General features: G+C 42.9%; 1 protein-coding gene across 8 annotated transcripts in view; it reads right to left on the bottom strand.

Moving 5' to 3' along the window:
* KCNC2 (potassium voltage-gated channel subfamily C member 2) overlaps positions 1-24,146 on the bottom strand; it is a 78,504-nt gene that overhangs the window by 34,232 nt on the left and 20,126 nt on the right. The window lies entirely within an intron of this gene.

Genomic DNA, 24,146 nt, shown 5'->3' on the forward strand with positions numbered 1-24,146 from the left:
TAAGCTACCATTTGGGGTAATATGTGTGCAGGTAAATTATACACATTTTACCTTGCCACTGAGTTTGATTATAGGCCACATGTTAAAACATGAAACACATCACTGTATGATGTTGTGCCAGCCACTCTCATTCAGCCTACCCTACCACACAGGGTGCTTGCTGTGTTGACAAAATGAAGGATAGGTGAGACGGGAATGTCAGCCTGAGCTCCGTGGAGGAAAAGCAGGATAAAAACATATTGAATGAGAAATAATAATTATTTCAATGAAGCATAAAAGCATGCAGCAGGCAGCTAGCAACCACCACTACAGGTCTCCTTGTCCTCTGCTTCTCCAAACATACACACATGCAAACACACACACACACACACAAACTTTGAAGAAGAAAAATCTGAAAGCATCACCTGATTCAGTTCTTCAGGAAATACCTCAATGTCAGTGAGATCTAATCATGTCATCAAAATTTGTTCGGTGATCGTGTCTGTGTGTGTGTGTGTGTGTACATATTTTGGGTGGTCATTGACCGTATTAATAAACAGAACTGAATGAGATCTAATTTCCAAAGTATTACTAATGCAATAGAACTGAAAGTCCAAAGAAGATAAAAAGCAGATTCATCTAGACAAAAATGAAATTAAAAAAGAACAAATAAAATAAAAATGTTGTTGTTGTTATGTGCGAAGTCGTGTCCGACCCATCGCGACCCCATGGACAATGATCCTCCAGGCCTTCCTGTCCTCTACCATTCCCCGGAGTCCATTTAAGTTTGCACCTACTGCTTCAGTGACTCCATCCATCCACCTCATTCTCTGTCGTCCCCTTCTTCTTTTGCCCTCGATCTCTCCCAGCATTAGGCTCTTCTCCAGGGAGTCCTTCCTTCTCATGAGGTGGCCAAAATATTTGAGTTTCATCTTCAGGATCTGGCCTTCTAAAGAGCAGTCAGGGCTGATCTCCTCTAGGACTGACTGGTTTGTTCGCCTTGCAGTCCAAAGGACTCGCAAGAGTCTTCTCCAGCACCAGAGTTCAAAAGCCTCAATTCTTTGACGCTCGGCCTTCCTTATGGTCCAACTTTCGCAGCCATACATTGCAACTGGGAAGACCATAGCCTTGACTAAACGCACTTTTGTTGGCAGGGTGATGTCTCTGCTTTTTAGGATGCTGTCTAGATTTGCCATAGCTTTCCTCCCCAGGAGCAAGCGTCTTTTAATATCTTTGCTGCAGTCCCCATCTGCAGTGATCTTGGAGCCCAGGAAAATAAAATCTGTCACTATCTCCATTTCTTCCCCTTCTATTTGCCAGGAATTGAGAAGGCCGGATGCCATGATCTTTGTTTTCTTGATGTTGAGTTTCAAGCCAACTTTGGCACTCTCCTCCTTCACCCGCATCAACAGGCTCTTTAGTTCCTCTTCACTTTCTGCCATTAGAGTGGTATCATCTGCATATCTGAGGTTGTTGATATTTCTCCCTGCAATCTTGATCCCAATTTGTGACTCCTCTAATCCCGCATTTCTCATGATGTGCTCTGCATACAAGTTAAATAGGCAAGGCGACAGTATACAGCCTTGCCAAACTCCTTTCTCAATTTTGAACCAGTCAGTGATTCCATGTTCAGTTCTCACTGTTGCTTCTTGACCTGCATATAAATTTCTCAAGAGACAAATAAGATGCTCTGGTATTCCCATCTCTTTAAGAACTTGCCACAATTTGTTGTGCTCCACACAATCAAAGGCTTTAGCATAGTCAATGAAGCAGAAGTAGACGTTCTTCTGGTACTCCCTAGCTTTCTCCATGATCCAGCGTATGTTGGCAATTTGATCTCTAGTTCCTCTGCCTCTTCGAAATCCTGCCTGTACTTCTGGAAGTTCTCGGTCCACATATTGCTGGATCCTAGCTTGTAGGATTTTGAGCATAACTTTGCTAGCATGAGAAATTAGTGCGATGGTGCGGTAGTTTGAACATTCTTTGGCATTGCCCTTCTTTGGGATTGGAATGTAAACTGACCTTTTCCAATCCTGTGGCCATTGTTGAGTTTTCCAAATTTGCTGGCATATTGAGTGTAGCACTTTTACTGCATCGTCCCTTAAGATTTTGAATAGTTCAACTGGAATGCTGTCACTACCACTAGCTTTATTGTTGCTCAGACTTCCTAAGGCCCATTTGACTTCACATTCCAGGATGTCTGGCTCCAGGTCAGTAACTACCCCATTGTGGTCATCAGGGATGTTAAGCTCGCTCTTGTATAGTTCTTCTGTATAATTTTGCCACCTTTGTTTGATCTCTTCTGCTTCTGTGAGGTCCCTACCATTTTGGTCCCTTATCATACCCATCTTTGCATGAAACGTTCTCTTCATATCTCCAATTTTCTTGAAAAGATCTCTAGTCCTCCCCGTTCTATTGTTTTCTTCTATTTGTTTGCACTGTTCATTTAAGAAGGCATTCTTATCTCTTCTAGCTTTTCTCTGGAATTCTGCATTCAATTGGGTGTATCTTTCTCTTTCTCCCTTGCCTTTCACTTCCCTTCTCTCCTTAGCTATTTGTAAAGCTTCCTCAGACAGCCATTTTGATTTCTTGCATTTCTTTTTCTTTGGGATGGTTTTAGTTGCTACCTCTTGTACAATGTTGTGAACCTCCGTCCATAGTTCTTCAGGCACTCTGTCTATCAGATCTAATTCCTTAAATCTATTTGTCACCTCCACTGTGTATTCGTCAGGGATATGATTTAGTTCATACCTGAGTGGCCTAGTGCTTTTCCCTACTTTCTTCAATTTAAGCCTAAATTTTGCAACAAGAAGCTCATGATCTGAACCACAATCAGCTCCTGGTCTTGTTTTTATTGACTGGATAGAACTTTTCCATCTTTGGCTGCAGAGCACATAGTCAATCTGATTTCTGTGTTGACCGTCTGGTGATGTCCATGTGTAGAGTCGTCTCTTGGGTTGCTGGAAAAGAGTGTTTGCTATGACCATTGTATTCTCTTGACAAAATTCTACCAGCCTGTGCCCTGCTTCATTTTGTACTCCAAGGCCAAACTTGCCTGTTATCCCGGTTATCTTTTGGCTTCCTACTTTAGCATTCCAATCCCCCATGATGATAAGCACATCATTTTTGGGCGTTGCTTCTAGAAGGTGTTGTAGGGCTTCATAGAACTGATCAACTTCATCCTCTTCAGCAGCAGTGGTTGGGGCGTAGACCTGGATCACTGTGATGTTGAATGGTTTGCCTTGGATTCGAACTGAGATCATTCTGTCATTTTGGGGATTGTATCCCAAGACTGCTTTTCCTACTCTCTTATTGATTATGAATGCTACTCCATTTCTTCTGCGAGATTCTTGTCCACAGTAGTATACCTGATGGTCATCTGAATTAAATTCACCCATTCCTGTCCATTTTAGTTCACTGATTCCTAAAATGTCGATGTTCAGTCTTCTCATTTCTTGTTTAACCACGTCCAGCTTGCCTTGATTCATGGATCTGACGTTCCAGGTTCCTATGGAATAAAAATCTTTACAGCATCGGACTGTCTTTTCGCCACCAGTTACTTCCACAACTGAGCGTCCTTTCGGCTTTGGCCCAGCCGCTTCATTCATTCTGGCGCTACTCGTACTAGCCGTCTGCTCATCCCCAGTAGCATATTGGACACCTTCCGACCTGAGGGGCTCATCTTCCAGCGTCATATCGTTATGCCTATTGGAACTGTCCATAGAGTTTTCATGGCAAAGATACTGGAGTGGTTTGCCATTGCCTTCTCCAGTGGATCACCTTTTGTCAGAGCTCTCAGCTATGACCTGTCCGACTTGGGTGGCCCTGCACGGTATAGCTCATAGCTTCACTGAACTACGCAAGCCCCCTTGCCACAACAAGGCAGCGATCCTTGAAGGGGGAAAATAAAAATACAGAAGGCTATATTTTTGCTACACTATAGCTTTACTTATCCATAATAAAGTATTCATAAATTTTCCAGCTTTGAAAACAGTTAAATATGTAGCATGATGATGTGCTGTGTGGGGTTTATATATCTGAAGATTCATTTTTTTCATGTGACACTTAGGGTTTTAATATGTATCTGAATATACTTCACAGCTGAAGACTTTTCTCAAAACATACAATTTCACAAGGAAATGGGCCAAGAGGATTTGGATACTGTTCTATCAAGTCAACCCACATAGAAACACTACTAGAAAAGATAGGTACAGAAGCAAAAATAGAATACCTTGTCAACAAGATTAGTTGTTTGAAGATGAAGATAATATGTAGTGAAAGCTAATAACCTGACTCAAGAGCGGCATGCACTGTACTGAGGTACTGGGAGGGAAACTAGGCCAAAAAGCTGAAAGTCACATTGTTTCAAATAAGGACCACCCATGTACTTCCTGGAACAAATATGAATTTACTCTATATAAAAACAGAAGGAAAAAAACAGAAAAAACATTCAACATCACTGAACAAAATCCATATTCATGCGTTTTTAGTATGGCCAATCTAAATATCACAAAATAGTGAGATTAAATGTTAAATGTGAGATTAAATGTTAAAATTTGGGGGGTGGATGTGCATTTCAGGCTCAGATCTTGAAGCCCATGTTCATTGAATTTACCGAGTTTAGAAGGCTGTAAACTATGCTTAGAGCACAGCTGTCCAATTAAGAGCAGGAAAATGGTCTGAGGTTCATTCCCCTTCCCTCACACACATACACACACACACACACACACACACGTTTTGTTGTTGCATTCAGCCTGATAAATATTTCTTTAAAAATCACTATCATCACCCAAACAGTGTACTGTAAGCACTGTTGTTGTAAGGTGTACGGCAGGGGCTCATGGGAATTTTAGTCTGTGGATGTCTGGAGAGCCACAATTTGGCCACTCTTGATCCAGGGAGTTCAATATGAGAACACATTTTAGTATCTGAACTGAACCAACGAGAATCTTTAGTCTGGGCAACTCCCACCAGTAGAAAAAAAGCTGGGATAACTGATATAATTGAAGGAAACATGTTGTTCACATCGTTCTTAGTCTGTAATGGCTCTTTCCAGCCACCACATGCATAAAAAGCAATAGTGTAACATAGTCCCAGATTGTTAGGTGGTTTGCCAAGCAGACTCACTAATTGCCACTATAGTGCAGTCAAGGGTGGATAGAAAGGAGGCATCATAAGAAGCAAGCAGTGCCTTAATCAGCAATGTACACTTATGTGAGTAGTCATGCTCACCAGCATTCACCACTAGCAGGCTGCACCTACAGAGATTATCCAGGCAGCAGTTATTTTAAGGACTCCCCAGCAGCTGCTGCCACCGTCTGGCAGTTATTACAAATAGGGCTGGTAATTTCCCACTTCTCCTCAATCAAGCCCTTCACCACAGAACTGAGAACTTTCCAAGCCTGAACCCCCAGACAAGCTGAGTTAGAGGGTGCATAAATATATTAAACTAGTAACTAAGCCCGCTGCAGGCTTAATGCAGCGGGCGCTAGCGAGGCTGGGGAGTCTGGCAGGGCGCGGCCAGGCAGGGCCGGCTCGGGCTGGGCCCGCGAGTCTGGCGGCGTGGCCTACCTTTGCATTGGCGATGCCCGAACTGGCTGTGGGCGTTGGCAGCGAGGCAATCAGCAACGGGGCCGGACGGGTCAGGGCACCGGGCAGGGAGGCCGCAGCAGTCTCGAGACGTCCCATCCGCCCCGGAGGGAAGGAGGCGAGCTCCCACAAAAGTCCCGGAGGCTTGCAGAAGCACTTTGCTTTTTTGGGGACCGGCAGGGCATCGAGCCGCGCCCGGCCGCGCCCGCGCATCGAGCCGCGCCCGCTGATCGGGCCGCGCCCGGCCGCGCCCGCAAGCCGCACCCGCGGATCGGGCCGCGCCCGGAAGCCACGCCCGCGGGTTGGGCCGCGCCCGCGAACCACGCCCGCGGATCGGGCCGCACCCGCGGGCCGCGCCTGCGGATCGGGCCTGCGGGCGTGGCCTGCACGGGCGCAGCCCGGCCCCGATTCCTTCTCCCCGCCCTCCCGCAGTAAGTAGCTTCCCGGGCCGCAAGCTTGCGGCCTGGGAAGTTTTTTACTGCGGGGGGGGCGGGGAGAGGGAGCTGCGGCCCGGCGCCATGGCCTTCGCGGCCTGGCACCGGGCCGCGGGCTGCAGGTTGGGGACCACTGCTCTAAGGGGCCGCCTCCAGCCTTCAGGTGAGACTCGCCATGCCTCCTTCCCTGCTTCCCTCCGGTGCGGCTTCCCTCCGGCGGCAAAGGGAGCAACTGCGAGCCGCGCTGCGCGCGGCTCACAGTTGCTGGGGCTGGGAATCGGAGGCACCAATCGGCAGGCGCTGTGCGCCTGCCAATTGGTCCCTCCGATTGTCTGTCCGGAGGATGGGTCCAATCCGGACCCTTCCTCATCACGGACACATCCCGCCCCAGAACCCCTTACCCTTTTATTTAGTCCGTGGCGCCCGCGGCGCCACGGGCGGTGTTAAGATAGTATCGGGGGAGAGAATTGCACTCTGTGCTACCCCACAATGGAGTTAGCAGTGATGGGATTGTTATCTCCCAATAGCAACCCTCTGACTTTGGAGAAAGGAGATCAGTCACTGCAAGGCTGACCCCCATATCCCCACATCAGTGAGGCAGTGAGCTAAGAGCTCATGGTCTACTAGATCAGTGGTCCCCAACCTTTTTCAGGCTGGGGACCGGGTTGGGGGGGGAGAGGGAGGCCCAAAGACCAGGGGGGAGAGGGAGGTGCGGACGCCAGCGCACTGGCGCCCACAAACAAGCAGGTGCACCTCCCTCCCCGCGGCGTGATGCTTGCTGCACCAGGAGTGCGCTGCAGGGGGTAGGCACAGGCGCCGGCATGCTGGCATCCACAAATGTGCAGGTGCAGCATTTCTGCGCCAAGGGGCCTCCAGTTCTCTTATTATAATAATGGTTGTGGAAAGGTTTCAGGAAAAAGACAAGATTGTATTAATTTAGTGTCCTTCTTCAAGGGTGGATTCAAATGAGTAGCCCTGTTGGTCTGAAGTAGCACAATAAAATCAGAGTCCAGTAGCACCTTTAAGACCAACAAAGATTTATTCAAGGTGTGAGCTTTCGAGTGCAAGCACTCTTCATCAGACTAAGAACTGACCATCATAACAGTAGGAATCTATAAGCAAAAGTTAATTCTGTTACATTAGTAAACTGTGTCACAGATCCACGCACAGCCACATGATAACTCCCAGCCAAACCAAGGGTGGTAAGAGACCAAATTACACTAAGCAGGTGAGCTGGGCATGAACTAGCAGAGGCAGTGAAGGCTGCATAGAAGATCTCATTGGCTCTCATAAGCGTCCTATAGGATGTTCTTGTCACTTCATCACAAGTTTTCCTCCAAACTCCCTCCAGCCGTCTCAAGTCCCACTTTTTTTCTCTCAGCTCCCCAGTGTACCAGGGAGCTGATTTGAGACAGGAGTGGAGAGGGAGTCAGGGAGCAATTACACTGATGGCCACCGACAGCCAGTTGTGCCAGCCATCAACTAGGTTACCTAACAAATCACTGGGGGGGGGGCATCAGGTCCCACAGAGCATTCAGGAATCCTTCTGGCCCCATAAGTCTTTGCAGAAGGGCATAAATGTGCCCTCTGCCTATACAGAGCTGGGTCTTCAGAATGAAGTGATCTGATCATGAAACAGGATTCACTACTATCAGATCTAAATCCACCCCTGTGCCATAGATCAAGTTCAACATGTGGCCCACCTAAAGGGTGGGGTCAGTAACAAATTGTGAGAGCCTTTGTGTTGCCATGAATAACAGTCCATCCTCTGACTAGATGTGGCTTGGTCCACATAGTCGCTAAAGTCTATTTTAAACAAGTATATTTTAAACATTTAACATTCATAACAAACCAAAACGTGTGGGCTGGCCTGTGCATGCCATAGAAATTTCTCTTGATGTTTTTATAAATAACAAGGTTGCTATGTGCTTTTTTGTTAGTAACTAAGCAAGGTGGGCCTTGGTCAGTATTTGGATGGAAGATCATCAAGGAATATAAGGGTCATGATGACAAATCACCTTTGAATGACTCCTGACTAGAAAACCTGTGATTTGGTCAATAATAATGATGATGATGGAAAGAAAAAAACATACAAGAAAATATTAAAAGAAACCACACTGCAATTCAGGCAAGTGAATGATTATACTTAGTCATCACAATCTCATCTGTTCAGTATAACTATAAATTGAGTCACACCTACAATTCAAACCTATTAATAATGTTTTCTAAGGAATTCTTATTTAGCCCTGACTGATTTTTCAACAGGGCAGCACAGTATAATTTTAATCATGTTAACACAAAAGAAAAACAAAACATTAGCCTAGAGGCCTTTCTCTGTGTTCAGGAAACAAAAATATTCATTCAAGTGAAATCACGGGTCAACAATAATTATTTAATGCAGGGGTTTTTAAGAACATTTTCTCACCTACCAATACGTTTCCAAGGAATTTCACATTTCTCCAAAATACAGCTTGAAACCCTTGTCTCGTACACCTCTCATTCTCTGCACCTAGCTTAATTTTATTTGTTTGTTTGTTTGTTTATTCTATTTCTATACTGCCCTCCCTTTTAGCTCGGGGAGGTTTACATAGAACATGGAGGTAAGTACAGCATAAGTTACAGCATCGAGTAAAACAACAGTAACAATGGTTTCAATAACTGATGATAACAGTCTCTATAAGCTCTGCTCTAGATGAGATGCTTGACTGAATTACTCTAATCTGAGTCCAGTTAAACTAGATTTCTCTGGCTGTATGACTGTTCCATTTCTAAACAATGCATCGAATAAGAATTCAGCTGATAAGCTATAAGACTACAGAGTGTGACATATGCCATATCTTCAGAAATACAAGAGTAAACATCAAATCAGTAAGATGCTTGCATAATTAGAAGCCTAATCAGGTCAAGAGGATGTTTTCCTTATTGTAGTGGTCTTTAATGGAAGCATTCTGAGCAGCTTAGTGTGGTTGACAGTACTGCTTAATTGCATAACACACGGATATTTAAAAAATAGATTTCACACATTTCCCCAAACTATTAATCCATTCCTACTGCCAAAGAATCAAGTACTTTCTTGTAGTTGAGAATGATAGAACTGTGGCAGAATAATAACGAATCTTCTAAAATGACACCTCTAAGTTTGCCAAGTAGTTCACAGCTTTTTCAGCTTATGCCTTGGGGATGTAAAATATTCGCCACTGCCAAGATATGGAAATTTTTGACTCAAAAGCTGGAAGGAAGCAATTACCTGCAACTGTCTGATTCATGCTTAAGGAAATGAAGAAATGAGATACAATAACACTAAAAATATAACAAAATAGGGGGGAATTCCTTTTCATTTTAGGCTCTCTGTCATAGAAAATAAATTGAATGCAGACTACTTGTTAATGATGGCTCATTTAATGGGGCAAACGCAATCTAGTTTGGATTTATAACTGACTTTTCTGTTTGTCCCAGTAGCTGATTTAGTTGCTGGATTAACAAAGCCTTGAAACCCTCAGATCTTGCTTCTCAGGCAATAAGGACATTTATAGATCAACACAGAAGTATCCACGTTATGTCTTCCAACTTTGGAACTATCCAGCACAACAAAAACTGTCAAGAATAAATCAACACAACAATACAGAGTGGAAACAAAGGAGAGCAGCCATGAGCCCCATTAAGCTTCAACTAATAGGACACCCCTCTCCCCAACATGGCACAGTGACATAGGCACAGTGACACATCAGCGATACCTAATACAAATAGATATGGACCACTAAATCTAGACTATAAATTGAGTGGAAGGAGACCAAAAGTAATTAGTAACATTTATCCTTTTCTGATAAACAGTTACACGTTTAACCATAGAGGGTTAAATTTGCCAAAAGACCAGTCTGTTGTTATGTTTCATCTGCCAGGCTATCTTCCTTGGTTGCTTATTTTTCATATACTACTTAGCAGTGTAGCTGTATCAGTCATATGCGGACTCTGGGCGACAGCAATATTGTTTTTTGTCACTTTTTTATTTCCAGACTTGTCTTTCAACTATATTATAATTGTTTACTTTTATTATAGGATTTAGCTATTATTATTTAGACGTTTATACCCTGCTTTTCTCCTGAGGGGTGGCCCAAAGTAGCAAACATTTTTATTTTTTAATTTATTCTTAAATGTATAGACCACCACTCCTGTAACAACACGGCGGGTAACAACATAAAATCCAGTAAGACCCCATTAAAACACTCCCGTACAACAATCACAAATTCTAGCATCAGTAAAAACTCCCCACCATCACCACCCTAGTCCAAAGCTGCCCCTGCCTCGGGGGTATGAGGATCAGCCAGATGTTCATGTTTGGCCTGGGGAGGGGCCCATGATCTTCCTTGTCCTGGCCTCAACCATAGACCTGGCAAAAGAGCTCCATCTTGCAGGCCCTGTGAAACTGCGATGACTCTGTCAGGGCCCTTGGCTCTGCCAGGAGCTCATTCCACCAGATCAGGGCCAGGACCAAAAAGGCCCTGGCCTAGGCCAGGGGAACCACCCTCAGGCTAGGAATTCTAGAAGAATAGCACCCACAGAACAACTTGCTGGTCTATGACAGTATTAAATAAAAAAAATAAAAAACACCCACAGAGCAAAGGGCCCAGAAGAGGGCATAAGGAGGCAAGCAGTCCTGGAGGTATGCATGGCCCAGGCTGCACAAAGCCTTGAAGGTTAACACTAGTACCTTGAACCTGATCCAAGCTACAGCTGGCAACCAATGCATCTTCCTCAGCAGCAGTTGGATATGGGTCTTACAAGGTGTACCTGTGAGGACCCTCACAGCTGCATTTTGTACCAATTGCAATTTTGGGATCAGGGACAAGGCTAGGCCCGTATAGAGTGACTTACAGAAGTCCAGTCAAGAGGTAACTGTTGCATGGATCACTCTAGATATTTTTATCAATATAATTTTCAAATAAGCCTTCTTGCAAAAGTTCCAATATTTCCCTTTAAATAGTTTTTGTAGGGTTAACCTGAATTTTAATATAATGTATTTTGTTACTCAGTTGTGCTTTAGCTTCTTTAATATAATCGTCCTTACTCCAAAGTACCAAAGTACCACTCTTGTCTGCTGGTTTAAAAATCACATCAGTGCGTTGTTGAAGAGATCTAAGAGTCTGTTTTTCTAAGTTACTTAGATTTTTCCACACTGCTATTTTTTTCTGGTTTATTCTATTATGTCTTCCAGGACCGATTTGTGGAGGATTTATATTCTGGGGTTGATAGAAGAAGAAGAAGAAGAAGAGTTGGTTCTTATATGCCGTTTTTCTTTACTCGAAGGAGGCTCAAAGCGGCTTACAGTCATCTTCCATTTCCTCTTCCCACAACAGACACCCTGTGAGGAGGGAGAGGCTGAGAAAGCCCTGATATCACTGCTTGATCAGAACAGCTTTATCAGTGCCAGCACCTGTGGGGAGCCCAAGGTCACCCAGCTGGATGCATGTGTGGGAGTGCAGAATTGAACCTGGCATGCCAGAGTTTCAGGCAACTCTGCTCCTGAGCTGTATGGGAGGGTGGTATAAAAATAAATAATCATATAAAAATCTGATAAATAAATAAACAAACCATGTCTTCCAAACATCTGGCAAATGTATACAGTGGAGAGTTCGGGCAGCTGTCCATGAGGAGATAGAGCTGGGTGTTATCTGCATACTGATTACAACCTGGCCCATAACCCAACACCAGCTGGGCCAGAGGGCACATAAAGATATTAAACAAAGTGGGGGAAAGTTTTGCCCCCTGTGGAACCCCACAGGGAGCTGAACAAGCTGCGATAACTCTTCCCACTGCCATCTTCTATGTTTGGCGTGGGAAAAGGGAGCACAGCTACTGAAGGGCTGTCCCCCAAATCCCGGCACTGGCGAGGAGGTGGGCTAACAACTCGTGAACCACGTCAAATGCAGCCAGCAGATTGAGCATCATGAGGATAGCCGGACTGCCCTGATCCAGCTGGCATTGGATATCATCCACCAAGACAACAAACACCATCTGTACCCCATGACCAGTATAAAAGCCTGACTGCTATGGGCATTGTTCCCATTTCATCACACAGATGCAGCCACAAGTTTTTTTGCTTCTACCTAGACCTACCTACCTACCTACCTACCGAGAGGCGCAAAGCGCCTCCAACGCGTCAGACCGCCGGCCAAGGGAGCCCCCGCCAGCCGCGCTGCGCGCGACTGCCAGGGGCTCCCTTACCTAGCGCCCGCTGTATTTTTCGTACAGCGGGCTTAATTACTAGTTATAGAAATGTTACATTAGCAAAACTGCAATCTTCTTGATTGCCTGCTGAATACTCTTTACATTCTTATTAAAATTATATCCAAATTCTAGATTTGATTTCTTTAGCAATATATTAGCTTTAAGTAACACAAAGCTGCAGACATTTAAAATTCTAGTTCTACTTTATGTAACTTTAATACAATTTTTCCTCAAAATTTTAATTTGCAAGATCCATATTTCACAACTTCACTCTGATGGTAAATATATCAAAATGCTGAGGGGTGGATTTTTTTTCCAACTCCAAATTAAGCATTTCATTGAATTTATTAGATTTTTATACCACTCTTATTCAGAGTGACTTACATTTTAGTAATTATAAAATAGAGAGAATATCTGTGGAAGATCTGGGGTCCCTCCTCAGGATGCCCAGAAGATGTAGGGCAGAAGGCGCCTCTCCCTGCAAGGTCAGCTCGTGGTGCATGCTGGGGTAGGACTATTTGGCCCATGCTGGAAAGGTGAGTTGGGAGGGAATAGAATGGGGTTATGCTGCCAGGGGATTTTATAATTTGTATTTTTTACTGAAATTTATTGGGGTTTCATTGTAAATTGCCATGAGCCAGCTTGGCCGAGGAGTGGCAGTCAAGAAATCAAATCATACACTAAATAAATAAATAAATAGATAGATAGATAGATAGATAGATAGATAGATAGATAGATAGATAGATAGATAGATAGATAGATAGATAGATAGATAGATAGATAGATAGATAGATAGATAGATAGATAAATAGATAAATAGATAAATAGATAAATAGATAAATAGATAAATAGATAAGAAAACTTATAACAACAAAACAATGTAAATCAGTAAAATGGGGGGGGGGGAAATCCAATGATTTTTTTTTTAAATGATCAATACAACTCCTACTATACATAAAAAATCCAGAAGCAGTAAAAACATTTTTTAAAAACCTAGCATAAAATGACTAATTAGGATTTCCCTGTTCTCAATATTAGCACTTACAACTGTGACTAAACTACTCCTGACATATGACGGCTTCACTTACCCTAAATTCAAATAGCAACAACAGTAAAATAGCAGCAGTCCTGAAAAAGAAAGAGCTGAATATGAAAGTGCATTAGTACAAAAAAGGTTCTTTGGAGCTTAAATATTTATTAATATTTGCTGATCTTTTGAATTAGTTATTAGACTGATATCACTACTAAGTTTGAAAGGATTCATTCTGATAAGAAGCCCTATTTCAGAACACTGAAATCACTTACTGGGGGAGAATAAAGACCCCCCTCCTCCAGAACATTTCCAGTCACTTTCATTGTCTAAGAGCAAAGTATTGTACATTCTGCAATCTACTAGGAGCAGTGTTGTTACAATAAACACTACACTACAAGACTTGAAGTGGGTTCTTAATATTTTTAACACAGACAACCTCTTTAAATATATCTGTATTGTACTACCAATATATGTCAATGAACTTTCCTTCTCAATGACTGATTATGCATGGGGCGGGAAGTCCGGGCTGGCAGCGGCAGGCCAGCACGGCAAATACCCGATTGCAAATGACGCCAAAGCCATCCTGGTGCCCTTCAAACCCTGACCCAACTCAGGCCTTCAGATGTCCCACGGCAAGGGAACGTGGATGGTCAGTCAGTTTGATCTTAACGGTAAATTTCCACATTGCCTCCTTTTCACAATTTCCTATCATTCCTTTTTCCTTCAGGCCTCTTTTTGATGTTAGTGCCTTTCTGTCTGTTGCATACTCTGCCTTTTTCCTCATCCATGATGCCTCTTTATTCTTTCTCCTTTAAACTCTTTGCATTCATCTTCCCAGCTCACATTTATGCAGGTCCTCTTGTCCTTAGGCTTTGCATGATGTTTCTGTCAAATAATCCAACCTTTTATTCCTCTCAGGGGGACTAACATAACAACTAAGGACTAACATAACAACTACGGGCTAAATTGCACACATCACAGAATAGCCATTGTCAGGATTTTCTTAATGTTTTTAAAAGCAACAGCTATTGGAGGTGTGCATTTTATTCAGATTTATGCTGCATTTGCCAGTAATTTAGCAAGAACAGAACAGGAGAAGACAGGCAGTTGTTTTGCCAACTATATAAATACAGGTATATTATTATCCCATTGGTTTTTATTGTAACAAGTAAATACAAATTGAAAAGCACAGGGATGACAAGGAAGGGGATAACTTGGTACTCTCAGATTCTCCACTACTGCTTGCTTCTGTTCTTTCCTCTCTTCATACAGCTAACTTTATTTAAAAATACATTCATTTCAAAAATCTTCACAAACTACATATGTATGATACATTATGGTAGAAGATTAGACAATGAAAACAAATGTGAAAATAAATGTAATATTTTTCTACCAGTGTTCATACTAATAACATGACAAAGTATATGACACAATTCTCACTGGAAATTCTCATGCGTAAAAAAAAGAAGAGACAGCAATGCATAGATACTAAATCTTAAGTCACAGACAAGCGCAGTCTTAAACTAATCTCTTTCTGAATGTATGTTCAGGCTGCTGGCAAAATACATTATAATACAAGAACAAAACATTAGAGATAAAAAGCATAGGAACCAATTCAAATGGTAATTTTCCTGGTTTTGTATTCACTTTCTTGATGTTCACTTTGTTGTCAAGTCATTCTGTCCTGAAATGAATTAGGGAGTAAGGAACTGGAACAAAAACACTGTACATGGAGGCTATTTCTTCCCCATCGTGCTGCTGCAAATGCAGAGACACCCACTATATCCATGGAGCATCCACCAGGAGTGGGGATTCTCTGTACTTTCCATATGCTCCCCTCTTGCCCACCATTTCCCTCTTGACACCTTCAAAGGACACATTAACAGGTTTTTCTTAAGGTAATGCTATGGCGCTAAGAAAGTGATAGGTGCAAGAGAATGAGGGCAGAAAAATGGTGCTAAAAAGCAAAAGGTTCAGAAAATATGCACAGCATATACCATACAAACTTGCTCTGACTGATATTTCAGGAAAAACACAGCAAGTTTGAGAAAGATTAAAATAAACCCAGAAAACCCAAGTAAACAATTGGCGAGTGACTGATTTTGCTGTTTAGCGGATCTTCTGAGAAACATAGAGAAAAAAGAGCTGTGTGGAAGAAGTCAATGCCACAGATGTCCTTTTGTCTTCTTTTGTATCACCTTACTTTTCTCCACCAGGTGTTTCTTACAAAACCAAAAAGATAAAAACAAACTGCAGTGTAAAGTTTGAACTACTTTCATAAACAGTGATGCCAGCAAGGTAAAGTTTGTTTATTTTTACTTTGCATATGTACAGTGTCACAGAAGGTACAATCTACTTTATGGACACATTTAACATCACATCACCTTCAGTAATAGAACATGACCTCTCTAAATTACAGAGGTAGAACTATGTTAATCTGTTGCCACACAGCCAAAGGAAACTTGAGGCATCTCAATTACTTATTGTTTCATAAGCTTTTGTAGACTAGAGTTTGTACTGAATGAACACCCTTCTTCCTTTTTAGTTGTACAAAATTCCAATTTTGTGAGAAACATAGCCAACTAAAACTCCTTTTAATGAACAGCATTGTGTAAGTTTCAAGATTTGCTGCTGGCTACCAGTCCTGGTGGATCTCTGTTCTCTCCAGTACCAGAGGCAGTATGCCTCTTTATATCAATTGCTTGGGAGCATGGGTAGGAGGGTGCTCTTGTAGTCATTCTTCTTGTGGGTTTCCTAGACACAGTTAGTTAGCTACCATGTGAACAGAATGCTGGAACTGATGGGCTTTTGGTCTGATCCAGTATGGCTTTTCTTAAATTCCTAGTACGCCTGTATCACTATCAAGTACACTGACATACTTCATAACCAGTCAGAAGAAAAAAATTCCCAGACAGCCAAGAAGTTGTTGCAGTCCACCTTCTGTGTCTGTCCTCCACTCCCAGTTCTACACTCAATCCCAGAAGTGCCAAGTGAAAAACCTACATGGTTTGGGAAAAACAGTCTGCTGTTCTAAAGGGGATGTTTTCATGTAACTACACACATTCTGACTGGTCAAAAGTAAATTCCCTCCTTCTCACTGAAATAAGCACTATGAAGGAGGCTGCTTTTATGGGCAATGCCATAAAAGGTCCAGTAGCACCTTTAAGACCAACAAAGATTTATTCAAGGTGTGAGCTTTCGAGTGCATGCACTCTTCCTCAGACTATGAACTACCATCATAACAGTGGGAATATAAAGCAAAAGATAATTCTGTTAAATCAGTAAACTGTGTCACAACATCCAAATTAAGCCATATGATAATTCTCTCCTAAAACCGCCAATCAATCCCCTTGAATTCAGTTGTAGTTCACAAAAACTTAGTAGAAATAAAACTGTCTATGTTAGTGATTAACTGCTGTGACTTTACAATTTGTTGCTGTCCCCATCCATCTCCACCCAAGTGTGAAAACATTCTTGCAAGTGAAAAGCTGTGCTGGCAACTATTTTGTCCTGAGACCAGAGAGTTAAATTCAAAATTATATTACATATTACTAAGATCACCTTATAGTCACATTGCCCCAAATAAAATAAATTTAAAAGAATAGAAGATTGTAAGAATGAGGATATACGAGTTAAACAAGGTTAGCATGCATAGTAAGATTTTAAAAACCTATCTCCTTGTTGAGTCCAGGGTATGTCATTGTTTTGAGTGTTATAATAACTTGCATTTCTGCAATCTCCCTTTCTAACCTGTTCTTGAAGTTCCTTTGCAATAAAACAGCTACTTTCAGGTCCCTTATTGAATATCCTGGAAGGCCGAAGTGTTCCCCTATAGGTTTTTCAGTTCTGTGGTTTTTGATGTCAGACCTGTGTCCATTAATCCTTTGGCGGAGAATCTGACTTGTTTGCCCTATGTAGAGAACAAAGGGGCATTGCTGGCATTTGATGGTATATACAATGTTAGAAGAACAGCAGGTGAATAAGCCCCCCAGTCTCAAACAGCTCCTCACCCACAACAATGCAGCATCTAATATGAACATGGACACTGGTACTTGAGCTTGCAACACACCCAGATGCCAACTTTACTGCTACATACACTCCAATGCCACAATTACTGGACCTAACAACATCACCTACACCATCAAAGGCTTATTCACTTGCTCATCCTCCACCCCACCCCAAAAAGAACCCTTAGTGAACAACCTCTGTCCTTCAAGATTATACTTTCATTATTGTGCCATTTCTTTGTCCATTTATAGTAAGGTCACTTCTTTGTTCTGAGCTGAGAAAGTGTTCTGTGACATTTGGAATGCCACAAAAATATACTGTGCTGTAAACTGCCTGATCAAACTTTCAGTCATTGGGAATTTAACACTCCTGCTGGAATATCTGCTATAGCAAGTTAACCTTGACACTGCTCTGAGCACAGGCATGAATAACAAAACAATCCCTTTGCTATGGAAAGGTGACTTCCTTGATATTCTTGTGCAAAAGACTCTCACCTGTCTCTTTTCATATTCATTCATGTTAGTATTAAAGCAGCAACAAACTGGGTCAGCAAAAATTTAGCTCTTTGCTTAAGAACTCTGCAGACAGTAATAATAGTGCAGTTGGAATGTTCTATGAATATTCATCTGACTTTTGAGACTTAAAGACAGGGATTGCACTCCACCCACACTAGCCCTTCACTCCTAAATACTACCGAGGCTAAAAAGACTGGACATGTTTCTAAGGACTGGACATGTTTTGATTCTTCACTCTGTTCAACATCTGTTCTGGGAAAGAAGCATTACTGAGTTACACTGATTTCTGCTCCAATTAATTGCAAGATTTTCTTAGGCTCAGAGCAGGCGCAATCTAAAGAACAAGTTCTTATAAGAGCAATAGATGGACATTAGGCTTAAAGTGCTATCCTTTAATATGTGGCTTACTGGTAATATCCAGTACATGATATATAACAGGAAGAGGCCCTGTTATATACAGGCATAATCTGTTGTGTGCCTTCATCAGAATATTTCAAACTGCCAATTTATTGGGACTTAATTGACTAAGAATCCCAATTTATGCTTATTAAAGGTAATACTTTAAAGATCAATAAGCAAATAATGTATGATATACAGCCGTGGTCCCCAACCACACCGGTGGTCTCTGGCACCGGGCCGTGGATCCCTCTCCCCGCCCCCCCCCCCGCAGTCAGAAACTTCCCAGGCCGCAAGCAAATCGGCCGCAAAAGCAGCCAATTAGCTTGCGGCCTGGCAAGCTTCTTTTTGTGGGAGGGGGGAGAGGGAAGCAGGACTGCGCATGCGCAGCTGCGCATGCACGGCATGCGTGGCCGGGCGATCACCCTCCCCACTGCCGCCAGTCCGCAGCCTTAAAAAGACCACTGATATACAGGAAAAACCAACCATCAGGACTTGTCCAAACAGACTTCATAGTGGTTAGGTTGCCCTTTCTTGGAAACTTCAGATTATATCCATTCTAGATATAATTATTGCTTATGTGATTATCAGTAGAGGTATGGCTCATTTTATGACTACAGCTTGTTTTAATATTGATAATTTTATAGTGGTTCAATATATTTCTGCAAGCTCAAGGAGGAGGCAATTTTCACATATTCCTGATCCCGTAGAGGAGACTTCTGATTCCTCAAGCTATTTCAGAAGATCCCCCAGGAGCAATCCTTTGGAGGACATTTTAGGCTTCTACAAGGAGGCGAGGATTAGGGCAGATCACGGATGTACCCTTGCATGTACAGAAATTATAGACAGGATCCAAGCCCTTGTCTTTTGAGCTTTACCTTTAATAGGCAGAAACAGAAGTCTTTGTAAAGAATAATGTCTTAGTTTTTTTAATTATATGTATACCATACACTTGAATAACTGCACAGACTTTACATTATGGTTAATTGAAATCCTGGTTATACTGGTTCATGTGGACATTAAGTTCAGTACTCCATACATTTGATTTCTACTTCCTACACCTGAAAAAATAGGCTTTGATATGAAAGCTTATAAACTATTGAAGAGTACTAAGCCTCAAAGAGGATACAGAACTCAGACTTTCAACATTTCAAACAATAGCTTTCTTCACAAACAAATCCCACTACTTTGTTTAAACCAGTGGTTCTCAACCTTCCTAATGCCGTGACCCTTTAATATAGTTTATCATGTTGTGGTGACCCCCAACCATAAAATTATGCAAGTGTTCTTTCACAGAAATTAAACCAAAACTGACCAATAGCATGAAGATCCATTGTTCATGATTATATATAAATTGGTTTTTTTTGTGGGGAGGGGCGTTTCTCAGTTCAATTCTGCCTCTTGTCCCACCATGCCGATCTTGCGCCGCCACCTGGAGCTCCTGACTGAGCCACATTGGAGGTGCTGTTGGAGCAGCTGGTGGCTGTTTGCAGGCACCTGCAGGAGGAGCGGCAACAGTGGCGGTGCCCCCTGGCCAAGCTGCTTGCCCTGCCACAACCCCTGTGAAAGAGTCATTCAACCCCCAAAGGGGTCCTGACCACCAGGTTGAGAACCACTGGTTTAAACAGAAATATTATACTTAATTATCCTAGGTCTGTAATATTTTTATTACAGAGGGAAAATATGATCAGCTACATCATTCATACTTCATTGACCCAGAAGTATCCTGAATTCTTTTAAAGATGCTATAGCCTTCTTAATTTCAAGGGAACTGAGACATGTATCTCTACATTATAGAAAAGAGCTTTCAGAAAAGTTAAATATGAAAAAGGTTACATATGGATTTTTCAAAGATCAACTGAAAATAATGGTTATGGCCTTAAATGCATCAAAATGCAAACAAATCCTGTGTGCTTGTGCTGTCAGAGTGAATAAATTGATGTTGACATGGTACATTTGAATCCGTTTTATTTTTTTAAGTGTATAGATCACTACAAAAAAGGTTCAGTATGTACTTCAAGGCCAAAAATACATAACCCAAAATAACTTTGTTCTTCATGTATATTTATCGGGGAGACCTTTTAAAGCATTTGTAGTCCTACAGGGTTTCCTAGCTGGTCAAACCAAGGTCAGCCACTCACAAAACAGCTGGTTGTTCATAGTACATTAGATTTATTTTTATCTCACATTATTCTGTTTCTTCTACATGGAAAAGCTGATCATGCAGAAGGACTAGACATCTAAGGAGGGTCAGTCCTGAGACCATGTTGCTGCCTAACAAAGTTCAAAGCACAGTTAAGCATTTATATTATTCCAGGAAAAATTCAGAATTTTTTTTTTGGGGGGGGGGGGAGGGAATCCAAACATTAACAGCACCAGTAGCCAGTGACAGACTAATAGTTTCTGTTACCAGACGCAGTTACTACTTTCAGCACCCTTTGTGTACATGGCTGCTGATAAATAAGCACTGCCTGGTACAGTACAGTAATGTCACTCTCACACTTGATGTTACTACTAACTCAATGTTTTTGCCACTAGTGGTGTTTTTGCCACTCCCACCATGCTCTTTAGGGGTTATGCCAAACTCCTCTCCATTACTCAGGAGCTCTAAATGGCAGAAGTTGGTAGTCCAACTCTGAATTGCCATACAAGGTACCAGTGGTAGAGGCAGTGGAACCCATAACTGATCAAGAAAGGCAACCTGAATGGTGGCTGGAAGCATTTGAGAGTACAACCCACAATCTAACATTGTGCTACAAAAGATGTATGGCTCTACAATTGTTATGCCTGAGGCTCAGGACCAAACAACAGGTACATTCTTTGGTCTATAGGCCAGGCTTTCTCAACCAGGGTTTCGTGAAGAGACTTGGGGTTTCTTGACAGACCTGGAAGAGTTTCCCAAATGGACGGAAGTGAATTAAATTTATATATAATATACTAGATTCAAAGCCCATTTTAAAGACCAATAAAATGGGCACTAGAAGGGCTAGACCGACGGCACGGCGATCCTGAAAGGGTTCTGTGTGGGCAGAGAGGCAGGCGGAAAAGGAGCATGGGGCATGCTGGTGGCACAGCGGGCCTCGGGGAGTCTACCGCAGTGGAACTAACCTGGGCCAGGGCAGCGGCGGGGTGAAGGATGCGAGGAGGGCATCTGCGGCCATGTTGCGCTGGACGGGCGGCGAGGCCTGCGTGTGGCGCAGGGGCGGCGCGGTGGACTGCTTCGGTGCACCTCAAAGTAGAGGCCAGGCGGCGATGTCTGGAGGCGCCGCTTACCGCGGAGCAGCTCGGCGGCAGCCTCGTTGTCGCGGTGGCCATCTTCGAGGGCGCTGGCTGGGCGCGGCGGCGTTGGCAAACTCCTCTTCATCTTGGGGGCCATCTTGGAGGTTGCTGGCTGGGTGCGGCAGCATTGGCGAAGCTCGGAGGGCGGTGACCGTGGTGGCTGTTGTCGGCAGCGTGCAGCTTACCGCGGAGCGGCTCGGCGGCGGCCTCGTCTGGACTTGAGTACATTTGTGGCTGTCCCAAAGAGCCTGGCTGACTTGTGCTGTTTTCCCCTGCTGCACATTCAGAAGCCCCTCTCTGTTCTGACCAAGCTGGTTGATCTATGGCAGCTTGTTCAGCAGCAGCCCCTGGTTGCTGTGGCAACTCCTCGGAGATGGGAGGTAGCAGCAGGGGCATGACACTAAGGGAAGTTCACAGCCTCTTGATTACTTTAGCAGGTGTACCCTACTGTCAGTGATTCTCATCATGAAGTGCTACACACTACCTGACAAATCAAACTAGGTTCTATATCCTTCAATGAATACATTTAAAGCACAATGAGGTATATTTTTACCTTCATTAAATTTGCTCATATTCATTTCTTGTATATTTGTATGTTTTGATAAGGGCCTGCTCTTATCCATTACTATTATGCCCAACCAGATCTAAAATAACAAAAATATTTAATCATGAATTCTTCTGTTTGCTCTAGTAAGGTGGCTCAGAATGTAGATACTCATCTGTTCCATATAAAATATTTCTGGTAAGGGCTTGCAGGAAGAGCATATCTCATGGCTTAAGTGCCACTCATTGCTTAATACCCATTCACGATGGCTGTCCTGCCCCTGAGTGCCTCCTCCTCCAACCGGTTTGCCTGTCTGTCCAGTGGCCAGCAAATCACCTTCCATCCCCCACTCCTGACTACCCCCTCCTCCTTCCACTTCCCTCTGAGGCTTGGAGGCTGCAGATCCCTGCTGCATGAAAGCTGGCCCTGCCGGTGAGTTCTCTAATAGCTGCCTGAAGCCTTTCCAGATCCTGGGGGGAGTGAGAGGCTATCCATAGAGTTCCCCCCCCCCCAATCTAGCATCTGTTGTATTCCTGAATGCAAAGGGATTGGCCCCTCATGTGATCATAAGCAGGCTTTAGAATTAACAACCCAATAAGATGAATGGGAAAGTTCTCTCTGACACCATCATTTCTATCAGTTTGCATTCACACTCAGCAAAATACAAGTGACAGACTCTACAATCCTTTATTCCCTTTCTCAGAAGTGAACTGCATTAATTTAGTATTCCCCAAGAAGATTTATGCAGAAGACTTCAGCTTGGTTCCACAAACCAAGGCTATTTTTTCAGCAGTTTGTATCTCCTTTAAGAAACAAAACAAAAAGCTCCCTACTATATTTCCTAAACAGGATCCTGAAAGGACATGCATATTAAAATGTACTTGAATATTCTTAGATTCATAAGCAAATTAAAACCAAAGAACTCAATATAACATGTCTACTTGGATGACTATGGAAGCGGGAGGGGATGGGAAAGTTTAACCTTCCCATCATTTTTATATGAAAACATCATAACTTGAAATCAAATAACTCAAGCCCATACCAATATCGCTACACCAAGTGTTCCTATTTTAGAACACAGGTGGCATGACTTGCCTCAGTGAAGTCTAAATCAAATTATTTCAGATTTATGACATTTCCACTGACATTTAGTCAACCATTCAGTTTGTTCTGAAGCTTTGCAAACAGTTTTCATGAACAGGGAAAGCTGTTAAGTTCAGTCAATAAAAACAGTTGGCGTCCAGCTTCAATTAAAGTATCTTGTTTTATATTAAAAAGTAGAAAGGGTTACTTAATTTATTTGGCAACGATATCCCCCCCCCCTTTCTTCCATGAGATCTTGGAGAGTTGCAGGGCTAAATAAATGTCTGATGAAATCCTTAGGCATACATTTTCTCTCCCTTCCTTAGCAGAAATGTATGTTACATTATATCATGAATGTTTTAAACCTGTGGTCCCCAACCTTTTTATCACCGGGGACCACTCAGCACTTTACAATTTTACTGAGGCCTGGTGTGGGGGGGTAGTTTACTCCTCTACTCTCAACCACTGCCCTAACGCTCTCTGATTGCTATGGTAATGTTTAAGCATCCCTTCAAAATAAGATACAGACATGCCACAACAATGAACATAAGGAACATTTTATTTTCATGGAAATTTTAACTCATGACAATGACAAATCAATGGGAACCCTGAGCTTGTTTCTCTGCAATGAGATAGTCCCATCTGGGAGTGATGGGAGACAATGACACCCGAAGTGTGTTGTAAAGGGCCGGGGGGGATGAAGTAAAGGACCGGGGGGGAGGTGTCCTTCGGGGCTCACCTCCAATTAGTCGACAGACCACATGTGGTCCGAGGCCCACAGGTTGGGGATCACTATTTTAAACCACCCTGAGCCACAAGGGGAGGGCAGTATATCCTTATCCATACATGATTCCTCTATATATTTGTGAAACAGCCCTGGGGGTGGAACATGTCCGGCTGTCCATGTTGGAATAGGGCCAATCAGGGTGCAGCCAGAGAGATCTGCACTTCCTGGTGCCCCCTGGGTCCTAGCACCCATTGCATTCCTACTTGCAATGGGCTTTCTTGCTAGTAATATAATAAATAAATACATTCTAAGCTAAGATACCTTGGTGCTCTTG

The sequence above is a fragment of the Paroedura picta genome, chromosome 5 (genome assembly GCF_049243985.1).
Source record: "Paroedura picta isolate Pp20150507F chromosome 5, Ppicta_v3.0, whole genome shotgun sequence".
Lineage (NCBI taxonomy): Eukaryota > Metazoa > Chordata > Lepidosauria > Squamata > Gekkonidae > Paroedura > Paroedura picta.